Here is a 13,451-nt window from a genome sequence, read left to right as displayed (position 1 = left end):
CACCAGTTTCATCAGCACCATCAGCCCCATCAAAAATCTGGTACAATATCTTGGAACACCTTGGGAACATGCCAGCCCAAATCTCCATTTTAGACCTTCGTTGCACTAGTCCTGTGTACGAAGACATCCTTGACAGTGCTCTCATAGAATCCCGTGTCCCTTCTGATATCAATGCTATTGATTTTCGTAATCTTGTCGGACACCTTTCATCCTCATGTGCCCTATCCTTCAAACCCACCGACATACCCGCAGTCGAGCCAGATCACACCCTTCCACTTCGCATAGCCATCATGGTATCCAATTTTTCTGTGAAACGAGTAATGATAGATAATGGATCAGCCTTGAATATTTGCAACCTAAAATTCATAAAACAAGCTGGGTATACCGAGGCAACTATAATCAGTGAGGTTATCACCATCAAAGCTTATGACAACTTGGAAAGAACCACAGAAGGGACTATTTTCCTACCAATCAAGGTTGGGCCGGTCATCTAAGAGACAGTTTTCCATGTTGTTGATCTAAACCTACCATTTAACATCCTCCTCGGTCGCCCATGGATTCACACTATGAAGGCCGTTCCATCCACCTACCATCAGTGCATCAAATTTTCGCATCAAGGCACTGAGGTAACCATCCAGGCCGATCCAAAACCCTTTGCTTACTTCAATGCGCTTGAAGCCTCATATACAAATCATTGCCCTGGAATAGACATCGGCACAGACATCGCCAGCTCATCCCACACTTGTAATGACGCTGAAACCATCCTCGCCTCCACCCTATCTACTGTAAAGATCAACAACAAAGGCTGTGGAGAATATAGTCTGTCAGATGCATTTGCTGTCGGAGCAATCCCACTTGATCCACATACCCATGGACGGCCAACATATCACAAAGCTAAGGAGATTCCACCTCCTCGATACAAACAGTTTGGCCCAACCACCTTTGTGTCCTCAAAAACCCCTCTTCATGAAGAGCTCACTCCAGATATCAACAATTGGTTACATAAGGATGCACCCCCAAGAAATCAAGCACGCCTTGATCACTTCAGCCAGAAGTATCCCCAAGAACATAAGCTCATCACTGAAAAATGGAACTATCAAGGTGGTGGACTAGGACCAGAAGAAAGGGGCATGCAATGTCCCATTGAAGCACATAAGTGGGAAACGAAGTCAGGTCTTGGCTTTGGCATACCCACAACTGGGGGCACCAACGAGAACGGTCACACTTTTTTGAATATCCACCGCGACCTTGTCGAAATCAAAGACATTCCTGAGGAAGTTGGAAAGAGAGCCTACGACAATATCCCAGACCAAATCTTCCTAGGAGACTCTGTTCTCCGAGAACTATCCATCCATCTCATTGACCTACCACTCACTCATCCACAACTCATAGATTGGGACCAACCAAGTGTCATACATATTGATGAGTTCGCATCAGAGGAAGCACTTCTAAGATTCATGGGAGCCGAAACTCCTCATAAGAAGACAAAGCCAGATTCTGCCTACATCTACAAGCTAGATCCCAAGGGGTATTTTGGAGAAAATTCCCAACCTAGTTTCGATACACCCAAAACTGGAACTAAGGTAAATCTGGGACTAGCTAAGGCAGCGAAGAGAACCCCTTAGCAAGAAAATTGAAGCAGAACATGAGGATTTAGTATTGCCTCCTCAAGATAATCGACCAGAGGTGTCTTCTATTCTAATAGAGGATACTAGAGAAGTCAACATTGGTTCTTCAGAGATCCCTAGACTTGTTCACATTGCTGCATCCCTATCACAAGACCAAGCTAACCTCCTCTTTGAGGTTTTACGAGAGAACATTGGCCGATTTGCATGGTCATATTAGGACATGCCAGGACTTGATCCAAAGCTTGTAGTTCATCATCTTGCAGTCGATCCAAAGATCAAGTCCGTCAGAAAAAAGCTTAGAAAAATGCACCCCAAGGTGGCATTACTGGTCAAAGCTGAACTAGAAAGAATGTTAGTTGCTAAGGTTATCCAACCTATCGACTACTCAGAGTGGATCTCCAACATGGTCCCTGTCACTAAGCCTTCTGGTGACATCAGAATCTGCACTAATTTTAGAGATCTTAACAAAGCTTGTCCAAAGGATGATTTTCCCTTGCCCAACATAGATATGATTGTAGATCTTATAGTTGGACATGAAATTTTGTCCCTTATGGATGGATTTTTTGGGTATAATCAGATCAAGATTGCAGAAGAGGATCAACATAAGACAGCATTCACTACCCCTTGTGGAACCTTTTGCTACACCATGATGCCTTTTGGCCTAAAGAATGCTGGGGCTACCTATCAAAGAGCTATGACAGCCATTTTCCATGATCTTATCCATAGCATTTTGGAAGATTATGTGGAGGATATCCTAGTCAAATCTCACACCTTCATGGATCATCTTGCTGACCTGGAGAAAGTCTTTGATAGGTTGGCCCAATATCATCTCATGCTAAATCCCAAGAAATGTGTCTTTGGGGTCACATCTGGCAAGCTTCTAGGCTTCATAGTTTCTAAACGAGGTATAGAGATCGACCCCAAAAAGGTCAAGGCTATCTTAGACATGCCTCTTCCCCAGACACTGCGACAGCTTCACTCTCTTCAGGGAAAACTTCAATATGTTCGGCGCTTCATCTCCCAGCTTGCAGATAAGTGTACACCATTTTCACACTTGCTAAAGAAGGATGAGAACTTCAAATGGGATCCTTTATGTCAGTGTAGCTTCGATCAGCTCAAGTAGTATCTAGCCAATCCCCCTATCTTGGTCCCACCAGTTCCTGGTCGTCCCTTGATCTTGTACATATCAACAACACCTACTGCTCTAGGGGCGCTTCTAGCACAACATGATGATTATAGCAGAGAAAGAGCCATCTACTATATTAGTAGAACCCTAGTTGGTTATGAACTCAATTATACTCCTATGGAAAAAGCTTGTTTGGCAGTTGTTTTCTCAACTCAAAAGCTTCGCCACTACATGCTAAGTCATACCATCCAACTAGTCTCTAAGATTGATCCTCTCAAGTATATGCTCTCTAGAACAGCACTCATAGGTCGGCTAGCAAAGTGGGTTATGCTACTAAGTGAGTTTGACATCCAGTATGTGGACAAAAAGGCAATCAAAGGGCAAGCTATAGCAGATCACCTAGCTGATGCACCTCTAGTAGATGCATATCCTTTGTTCACAGAATTCCCAGACGAGCATATCTGCCTAATTGAAGAACAACCCCCATGGAAGCTTTATTTTGATGGCTCATACACATATCATGGATCAGGGGCAATAATATTATTAGTTACACCTCAGGGAGATTATATTCCAAAAGCCTTCAAGCTACAATTCCCTAGCAGCAACAATATTGCAGAATATGAAGCTCTTGTAGCAGGATTAAAGATCGCTGCAGAATGGAATATCACTGAGTTAGAAATCTTTGGCGATTCCCAGCTCATCATCAAAGAAGTCTTAAATGAATATCAAACTAAAGATGAAAAGCTATTACCCTACAAAGAGCTAGTTGATCAACTGACCCAACATTTTACAAAGCTTCAGTTTACACAAGTGCCACGAATGCAAAATAAGGCAGCAGATGCCATGGCCACTATCGGCTCGCTCTTGGAAATTCCCCAAGAAGCTACGCAGTATGAGTTTTTAGTTGAGCAGCTCCTCACACCTGCCTATGCAAATGAGGATTCAAACCGTATTTGTATCTTGGTTGGTCCCCAATCCCCTTGGTACCATGAAATTCACGCTTACCTTAACGATGGTATCATATCCCCTCACCTCACACGTACCCAATGCCAAAACCTCATCCGAAAATCATCCCGCTATGTTATCATAGCCAATACCCTATATCGTCGGGGTTATCACGATACTCTCTCTCAATGTTTAGATGAAAATGAGGCCGCGATGGCATTAAAAGAAGTACATTTCGAACTTTGCGGTGCCCACACGAGTGGTATTGTCCTAGCACGACAAATCCTTAGAGTAGGCTACTATTGGCCTGCCATTGAAGAAGACTCTTGTGACTTTGTCAGAAAGTGTCTCCCATGTCAGCAGCATGCAAATCTTGTGCACGCTCCAGCACAAGATCTACAGCCTATTGCACCACCTTGACCTTTCGCTTGTTGGGGCCTTGATCTAGTTGGAACTATCACACCTTTCTCATCTGATGGACATAAATGGATAATAACAGCTACAGATTATTTCACTAAGTGGGTGGAAGCAGTCCCCCTAGTCTCAGCTACAGGAGTTCAAGTCTCCAAGTTCATCTTATACCACATTGTTTGCCGCTTTGGCATCCCATCCACCATCTTCACTGACCATGGAGGTAACTTTGAAAATCTCAACATGGAAGAATTATGCACTTCCCTCCGCATCCATCACCACTTTTCTAGCCCATATTTCCCACAAGGTAATGACCAGGCAGAGGCAACTAACAAAACCCTCCTCAAAATCCTAAAGAAAGTTGTCAATGATTCCGGCCGCGATTGGCACCTACAAATAAATCCGGCTTTATGGGCCTATCAAACTTCCTTCCGTACATCAACAGGCACAACTCCATACTCCCTAGTCTATGGTGCCGAAATGGTATTACCTATAGAAGTTGAACTTCCCTCACTACGCATATCTTTGCGAGGGCAAATCTCAGATGAAGAATACAGAGTAGCTCGACTCACCCAGCTAGATCTCTTAGATGAGAAGAGACAACAAGCCTATGACCATCTCATAGTCTATCAAACTCATCTCAAAAGGAATTTCAACAAGAAGGTGCTCCCACGACACTTTCAGCCAAGTGACATGGTCCTCAAAGAAAATATGAAAGTCGAAGCAGATCGAGAAAAGAAAGGCAAGTTTGAACTTACATGGCTTGGTCCCTATGTGGTTACTGCCTCCTTTGGCTCCAGAGCCTATCAATTATCTACACCAGAAGGAGAACTCTTGAATGATCCCACTAACATCATTCATCTCAAGAAGTTCTATGCTTGAAGATCCTTGGTATACCCAGCTTTTGAAAAATACAAAAAAATAGTAAAGAGAAATAAGCATCCAATGGTGAAAACTTGGCAATTCAAGCGCCTTGGATAGGTACCTTGGTGAAAACCTGGTAATTCAGACACCTTGTGTACTAAAGACTAATTCATTATCTATCACTATCCTATCCCTCATCCATCCATTCAGCATCCCATAAAATACCTGCTTGTTCCCTTGGTGTTCCAACCAAATATCCAAAATCTGATGAAGCTTGTAAATACCTCCTGTATAGCTTGTAAAATCTTGTACCTCAGCTTGTAAAAACTTGTACCAAAGCTTGTATTATACCTTGTAAATCTTGTACCATACCTTGTATATCCGAATCTTGTCCAAAGTTTGTACCATATTCCAGCTTGTAAATAATCTTGTATCCTAGCTTGTATCCTATCACATGCACACAAAGAATCCCATTTTCCTTAAACTTTTCGCAAACCATCTACCATCCACCTATCAACTATTATAGACATCCCATCCTTCAAAAACATTTCCATCTCACAAAAAAACAAAACATGAACAAACTTGTACTTTTGTAACATATCTTGGTCCATCAGCTTGTACATCCTCTTTAGCTTAGTATCATTGTATCTATCTGGCTTTTGTGTTAGTTCATCCTTGGTCAACATCTTGCACACATCGCACACCTTGGTTAGCTATTCCAATACATCCTTTAGCTAGATCTCATGTCACCAAAGTGTTATCCTTCTTAGTTCAGCTTGTCTGGCGCACCACTCATCCAAATCCACCAGCTTAGGTGCTCTCCGATAGATCCTTGCAGGATATAGCTTTCCTCATGTCTGATCTTGGTTCGTCAGTACCTCGTCCTACCCATCTCGTTGGCAAACGGTTCTCTTTTGGATTTTTGCTTTCTTTTGATTTGGGATCTTCCCTTTTGGGTCTTGAAGTATCTTTTCCAAGCAATCTCCTTGTTCCCTCCTCAAGGTTGCCACGATTTTCCATATCATGGTATGCTGCGAATAGGGCAATCAGAGTGTAAGGTCTTGATCAGGTCTTTTGCTTGTTTTCCTTTTCTGCTTGTGGGATACCTAGTGTCATTTCCACGTTGCTTCCTCTGGGATTCATGTGTGATACTGGGGCAATCCTTGCGTGTTTGTTTCGAGTCAGTTCGTCAGTCCTCTGGATGGTTGGTGAAAAAGCCTTGATGTTCTTGGTAACCTTGGCAATTAACCAACAATCCTATAGCAAATCTAGTGCTCATCTACATGGTGGTACTTCTCTTTGAAGTATCCCCCCACTCAAAAAGCTTCAATGGATTCCCTTCATCTTCGTTATCCCCCATCCATATCCTGCATCTCTCGCTCCTACCCCAGCTTATGCATCAGTATCTCTTTGAATCACTCCTCACGCTTAGCTTTAGGGATCCACAATCCTAGTCTTAGGGATCCACCAATCAAATCAATCCACCAAGCCTCATCTTTTGAGATCCACAATCCTAGTCCTAGGGATCTCTGAAACACATCTTCCGCCAATCTGACTCTTTGAAATCCTGTTGCATCAACTTTTATCATCCCATCATCCCTCCCCTCCTCCATGAATTCCTTTTATAGCGCTCCACTCCTCCATCCTCCCCCAATCTTGGAAAGTCTTAAGCTTGCTTTACCATTGTGTCTCTGATTTCCCTTTATCATTCTCCCATAGTGAGAGTTTGAGCTAATTCAGCTCCTTCTCTTTGCCAACCTGTGTCTCAGCTCCATCTCAATTCCTTGTACTTTTCAAGAAGTCATTGAGCCTCATTTCTCTCCCCGCCGCCTTCTTGAGGGGGCATCATCTAAGTCTAGTCTCTCCTCTTCTTATCCGAGACTGGGGCAACCTTGTTTCTAAAACATCTTCTTCGTGTCGTCTTCATTCGAACTTCTTTGAAATAGTGTTGTCTCAACACTATGTCAAAGAGGGGCAAAATGTAGACACCTAAATTTGATTACACTGCTTTGGTAATCTAATTTAGCCATCTCTAAAGGCATCATTAATTAAATTCTTATTTAATTAATCCTTTGCCATCCCTAGTTGATTAATTTAATTAATCATTTATAGTCCTAATTGATAAATCAAATAATTTATTATTTATCAATTAAATCCTTTTCTCCTATCTAATTCCAAAAATCCCCATTTATTAAATAAATCTATTTGATAAATGAAATCCTCAAATTCAAAAACCCCTAACCTATCTCTAATCCTCCATTTAGCCTAATCCACCCCATCCACCCATACTAACCAAGCTTAGCCACTAACTCACCCACCCTCATTAATGCCATCCACTTGCACATCTCTAACATTCCTAATCTAATCCTAAACCCAAGCCTAATCCACCCCCTAATGTTGTCACATTTCTTAAACAAGTTTAAGACTTTCCTAATCCAAACCAAAGTCTCCCCTCAAAAATCCCAACCACCAAGTCATGAGTGCTCTTACAAGCCATAAAAGGCTCTTACAAGCCCACTCATGACTCTTACATCCATCTTCCACACTCTTCCCTCTTCCACACTCATTCCTCTTACATCTCTCTTACATACTCAACCCCACTCATCATGCCTTTAACCAACCCTTTACCCTACCCTCTCACACTCACCCTCCTTGTGACAAGTGTCACCTTTCCATTGGTGCTAAACAAGCACAATCCATGTGATCCCCTTTGAGTGCATCTTAGCCCTCCTTAACCATCTTCTCATCCTTGCATCTAAGCCCTCCATCCCTCTACCCCTTGGCCTATAAATTGAATCCCATCCCAAGCCATTTCATCAACAATCTTTGAGCTAAAGTTACCATGCCCTTTTGATAGCCAAAAGCCATACCCATACCCTTATAATGCCAAATTGAGAGCTCACAAAGCTACCAATTTGCCATTACCCATCTCCAACATTGAAGCAACTTTGAGCATTTGAGCATACATCCCCAATCTACACATAGACACATCTCAAAAACAAGAGAACGAATCTCATTGAGAGAGCCTATCCATGGCTCACATTCTCATTTGAGTTTGTCTTCTCTTTGTCTCTCTTATATGTTATGTTAGTTTAATGTGTAAATGCTTTCATTACATTAGCATTTCTAACACATTAGATTAGTGTATACAATTAGTTTATATGGAAGTGACGTTTAAAGATATAATTTTATAAATTTTGTTAGAATATATTAGTGAGATGAGCTACCTTACTTAAAAACTAGAAATCTCATTATTTTATTATCTCCTTAATTAAATACTCACTCATTAATCTATGCTGATGTTATAAATAAAATCATACATTGAATTACTAAAATGCAAAATTGAATTTCAAAACATAGACTACTTCATCAGATTGATAGATAATAAATTATGACTTGATAAAGTTTGAAACTATGAAACATGGTCATAAATCATAAATGAGTCAATGAGTCAATGAGAAATGTTTAAACATAGTTTATCAAAGATGCAAATGCCCTTCAAGGGTCAATTGGGTCATCAAAATATGAGGGATCAATGGCTCATCTATATCATTGACATTTTCCTCATCATTGGAATCCAAACCAATTCCACTAGCCCCAGATGCAACCACATCCTCCTCCTCAACATCTAACAAGGCAATTCTAGATATATCTTAGACAGTCATATCCAAGTCAGAAGTCTCAGGTAGTACATCCCACAACTTCTCTGGTCCCTTCTTATATCCTAGATCCTTGCGTGATAAGAGGCGCCAATTGTTGTGAATAAATACCAAGTCCTCTGCCTTCTTCGAACCCAACCGGTTACGCTTCACTGAGTGGATAAAGGAGTATGTACTCCAATTCTGCTCAACAACAGAAGAGCTTGCAACTTAGAGAGACAACCAACAAATTTTAAAAAATTAGCTAAGTAATTTTACAATACAATAGGAATTTAAGAGTGTTAATTCGACAAGCTAAGTGGCCATAAGAAAAGGAAAAAAACTTAAATACATACTTGTGACAAGATCTTAATGGCAAGAGGTTGGAGGTACATGTAACTGTCCCCATGTAAGCACCACCATCCAATAGCATCCAATCTACTTTGGTCATTGATTACATCAGGCTCTGCATTTTTGCCTGAGACAAAATCAACAAACTCTCTCCTAACATTTGATGCCACATCAGGATCACTAAAGAGCCTGTTAAGTGCCCTCTTATACCCAGCAACAACTTCAAGATCTCTATATGGTGCCACTCTACTAGGAATAGCAAGTATCTCACTGCTATAATATCTAGGAGAAAGTGCATATGCCAGGAGGTGTAAAGGTGTAGTCCTCTTGTTCCAACGATGTAGAACAATTTTCTCCACCTTAGTGTACAAGGTATCAAGATCCTTCTCTCTCCTCTAAATGACCTGGGATGTCAAATGATGTACATGTAAGTTATCTTGATGTAGTGTTAATAACTTAATTAAAATCAAAAATCAAAATCTCTCAATAAACAAGGATAAAGTATTGTATAAAAATTTAAACTTACTAATTTCATTCTTTCCAGCATGGAGTCCATGGCATCATATATGTTCCCCAAACAAGGCTCATCCATGTCGGCATACCGAAGCATAGACATGATGGGCTCAGTGAGTTCTAATGCATATTCCACCCTATTCCAAAAATCATCACTCAAGATCAAATCCTTTACAGTTTTGGCTTTTTCTGTAGCAGCTTTCTTCCATCCACCCCATTTGTTGCTAATAACCATTTGACCCAATGCCTCTTTCACCCTCACAAGTCATCTAAGGACGATTGTGTGTGAAGCAAACCTTGTTTCAGCAACCTATTACCATGTTAATTCAAATTGTAAGTTAATATGATAAGTTGATAACACAAAAATTTATGAATATGTATTAAATTTTGTAAAGTATGACAAAAAAATTAAAATGATAAATGAAGCTAAATAAAGTTTAAATTTTACCTTCAATAATTCCAAGCGGGAGAAAGTTTTGAAAATTGCTTGTGACATATGGTGGTTTGTCACAAACATTTGGATCTGCTCACCCTCCTCATACACATTTTTCATCCATTCAATTTGGCTGCCCATTGTTTTCATCACCAAGTTCAAGGTGTGGACAGTGCATGGTGTCCAAAAGATATGCTCATATCGTGCTTCTACCAAAACACCTGCAGCCTTACAAACTTTAGCATTGTCCGTTATTACTTGGACAACATTGTCAGCTCCCACGGACTCTATGGATTCAATGAGAAGTTGGGCAATAAAATTTGCATCCTGTACTTGCCCTTCACAATCAACCACCTTCAAAAACATTGCCCCCTTGGGGCAAACAGCAATCACATTTATTAATGGACAGTTTTTGCAATCTTTCCATCCATCAGAGGCAATGCTCACCCCCGTTTGGATTCAAGAATCTCTTATTGGTTTGAGGAGGTTTTCTACATTCTTTCTCTTCTTATGCAATATGGTGGTTCTCAATTTTTCATATCCAGGGGATCGGTAACCATGAGGTGCATCATTTATTGCTTTCACCATCTCTCTCCAATAAGGGGATCTCACTAGATTGAATGAAACACCATTTGTAATGAGACAATGCCCAATCTTTATGTCAGCAATTTCTCTCTTGTCATTTTCAAATGCCATATTTAATGGGCCTCTCTTGCGGGATGCGGGTGTTTCTATTTCATCTTCATCCACAAATGGGGTAGGTAGGAAGGGATGTGGTCTACTGATTGTTTGAGAGGGTGGTGTTGGTGGTTTTTGCTTTGACTTATCTTTTTTTGCCTTTGACACTAACTTATCAGCCTCTTGTTGTTCTTTTAACATGCCTGCTATTTGAAGAGCCGGCAACCGTTTTTTACCTCCCTCTGGGGCCCCTCACACATGGAAATCCCTTGACCTAGTGGACCTATCAAATGATGTTCAACCCAGTAATAGGAGCTTCTATATTGATTTTGGCAAAAATTGCATTTTCATATATACCCTTCCCCACCAGCACATTGCTCGATTCTTGTTGTATACTTCCACAAAGGAGGGCCTTTATCAATTTTAAATCTTTGGGATCCCACCCCACCCACTGAACCTTGACTAATCATTCTTGGATTCTTGCAATCTATAAAAACAAATTTAAAAAATATTTCAACACTTACACAAAACTTGCTAAAAATTTAGAACAATAAATATTAAAGAAAAACTGAAAACAAACTATGAAAGAAGCAAAAGGAAGGATCAAATGCATACCTGGAACACTCGGCACTGATTATTTGAAGGATTTGAGACTCCACAAACAATCTCTACAACTTTCTCTTCAAATTTGCAAAATGGCCACATCAAAATGACAAAGCAAATGAGAGATTAGATGAATGAAATGCATATAATAGGCCTTACTTTAGGATTTGGCAAGAAAAAAAAAATTAAAACATATTTTAAATATTTTTTTGGGCCACTTTTTGGCCCCACCTGCCGCGGGTCCACCTGGATTCACCCGGGTCTGCGACGGGTCCGGGCAGGGTCCGTGTTCTGGCCTGCAGGTCCGCCCGGGTCTATGCAGGGTTCGAGCAGGGTCCGTGTTCTGGCTTGCGGGTCCGCCCGGGTCCATGCTTGCACAGACCCGAGCAGACCCACATGCCAAAACACAGACCCGCAAGCTAGAACACGGACCATACCCGGACCCGTCGCGGACCAGGGCTCAAATCCGGACCCGGATGAATCCGGACCCAAACCTGAGCTCCAAGGTCCAAATCCGACAACTTAGACGATAGGAGATCATCGTTGGATGACTTTCTCCTGATCTCTTTATGCAACACTACATATAAAGTCTTCTCTAAGGTTATTGCTATCAGGTTAAAGGCTGTGCTGGATGTTGCTATATCTAATGAGCGGAGTCGTTTCTCCCTGAACCACTCCATCTATGAAGGAGTTTTTGTAGCACATGAGGCAATACATTCAGTGAAATCTGCAAATTTAAAAAAGATGATGATAAAGTTGAATATAAGGAAAGCCTATGATGTTGTCAATAGAGGTTTTCTGTTGAAGATGGTTGAAAGATTTGGTTTTTCTCAAGAATGGTCACTAGCTGCATCTCTGCCCCTACGTTTTCAATTTTGGTGAATGGGTCTCCACAAGGATTTTTTGAGTCCTCTAATGGTCTGAGACAGGGGACCCTCTATCCCCGTTCCTATTTATTATTATGGTAGAAGTGTTGGGGGAGCTCATTTCAAACACTAAGCGGCGAGGTAGCTGGAAGGGTATGAAAATTGTGAATAGAGTTAAGCCTCTCTCACATTTGCAGGTTGCAGATGACATATTTAACTGGAGAGGCAACATTGCAGGAGGCAAGGTAGATTTGTGCGCTTCTAGATCAGTATAGTAGGGCTTCAGGTCAATGTGTCAATTGGGGGAAATCAGCAATTTATCTTTTAAACACTAGCCTTAATGTGCAGCATAGCATCAGTCAAGTTTTACAAATGAAAATTGGTAAACTATCTAGTAAGTATTTAGGGATCCCGCTGTTTGAAGGTGCTTCTAAATCTCATCTATGGAAGGAGTCAGTGGACAAATGTGTCAAGAAAATGGAAGGCTGGAAGAGCAGGTGGCTCACTTCTGTGGGGAATTTCTACTACTAAAGTCAGTCAGTTCTGTGATTCCAATGTTCTCAATGATGTGCACGAAGATCCCTAAAAGATTTTGAAGACAATGGCACATAGAATGCGAAACTTCTTTTGGAATGGGGGATGAGTAGTAGATAAACGCCCTCTGTTGGCCTGGGATCAATCTAAACAGAGTGGTGCAGCTGGACTGCGGAGCTGGGAAATCATGAATAGAGCTTTTGGAGCAAAGCTTTTGAGGTTGATATACACGACGCCGGATCTGCTATGGGTTCGCATTCTGAAAGCTAAATACTTGGATAGCTAGGAGGACAGTCAAATTCTCCCTATTTGTAAACCCCCTCGAGGTTCTGCAATTTGGAATTTTATTTTAGATTATAGAGATATTGTCACCAAACGTATTACATGGCAGATTGTTAGTGGGCAGCAGGCTAATTTCTGGGATGACTCTTGGAATGGCCATAGAGTGCTAAGGGAGGGTAATGAGCTGGAATGTTTAAGTCAGGTTATGAAATACCAATCGGGCAAGAGGGTTTGTGATTACATGGAAACTATTTCAACCTCCTTTGGGGAGGAATGGAAGTGGAAGAATGTGCAAAATCTGGATACATCAGAACCCCAAAACTGGCTTTAAACATCTTGAAATTGCGACCAATTATGAGGACCAACAAGGATGATAAATGGTGTGCAGCTAAAAGTGGGGCATATTCAGTCAAAATTGGATATCAAATGCTGACTCGGGCTTGACAAGAAGAAAACTGGCCTACAAATTTATTTTAGGGAAAGGAATGTTTGCCTGAGGCGGTTCCTCTGCGTGGCTGGCTACCAAAGGAAAGATTCTAACAAATGATAGAAGGCGAGGAGTTGGTGTCTTTGGTCCTT

At 41.2% G+C, this 13,451-nt stretch overlaps 1 long non-coding RNA gene across 1 annotated transcript; it reads right to left on the bottom strand.

Annotated features, from left to right (window-relative positions):
• Window positions 1-8,376: 8,376 nt before the first annotated feature.
• LOC149580691 (uncharacterized) lies at window positions 8,377-9,930 on the bottom strand. Its single transcript, XR_016360077.1, has 3 exons — window positions 9,490-9,930; window positions 8,969-9,367; window positions 8,377-8,816 (listed from the first exon to the last, which is right to left on the bottom strand). It is a non-coding gene; the product is annotated as an uncharacterized LOC149580691 (long non-coding RNA).
• Between the last annotated feature and the right edge of the window lie 3,521 nt (window positions 9,931-13,451).

This window comes from Cupressus sempervirens, chromosome 1 (assembly GCF_028749045.1).
Source record: "Cupressus sempervirens isolate cs-2001-9-10 chromosome 1, ASM2874904v1, whole genome shotgun sequence".
Taxonomy (NCBI): domain Eukaryota; kingdom Viridiplantae; phylum Streptophyta; class Pinopsida; order Cupressales; family Cupressaceae; genus Cupressus; species Cupressus sempervirens.
Note: the sequence above shows the minus strand (reverse complement) of the source record. Positions and strands in the feature narration are given on the sequence as shown.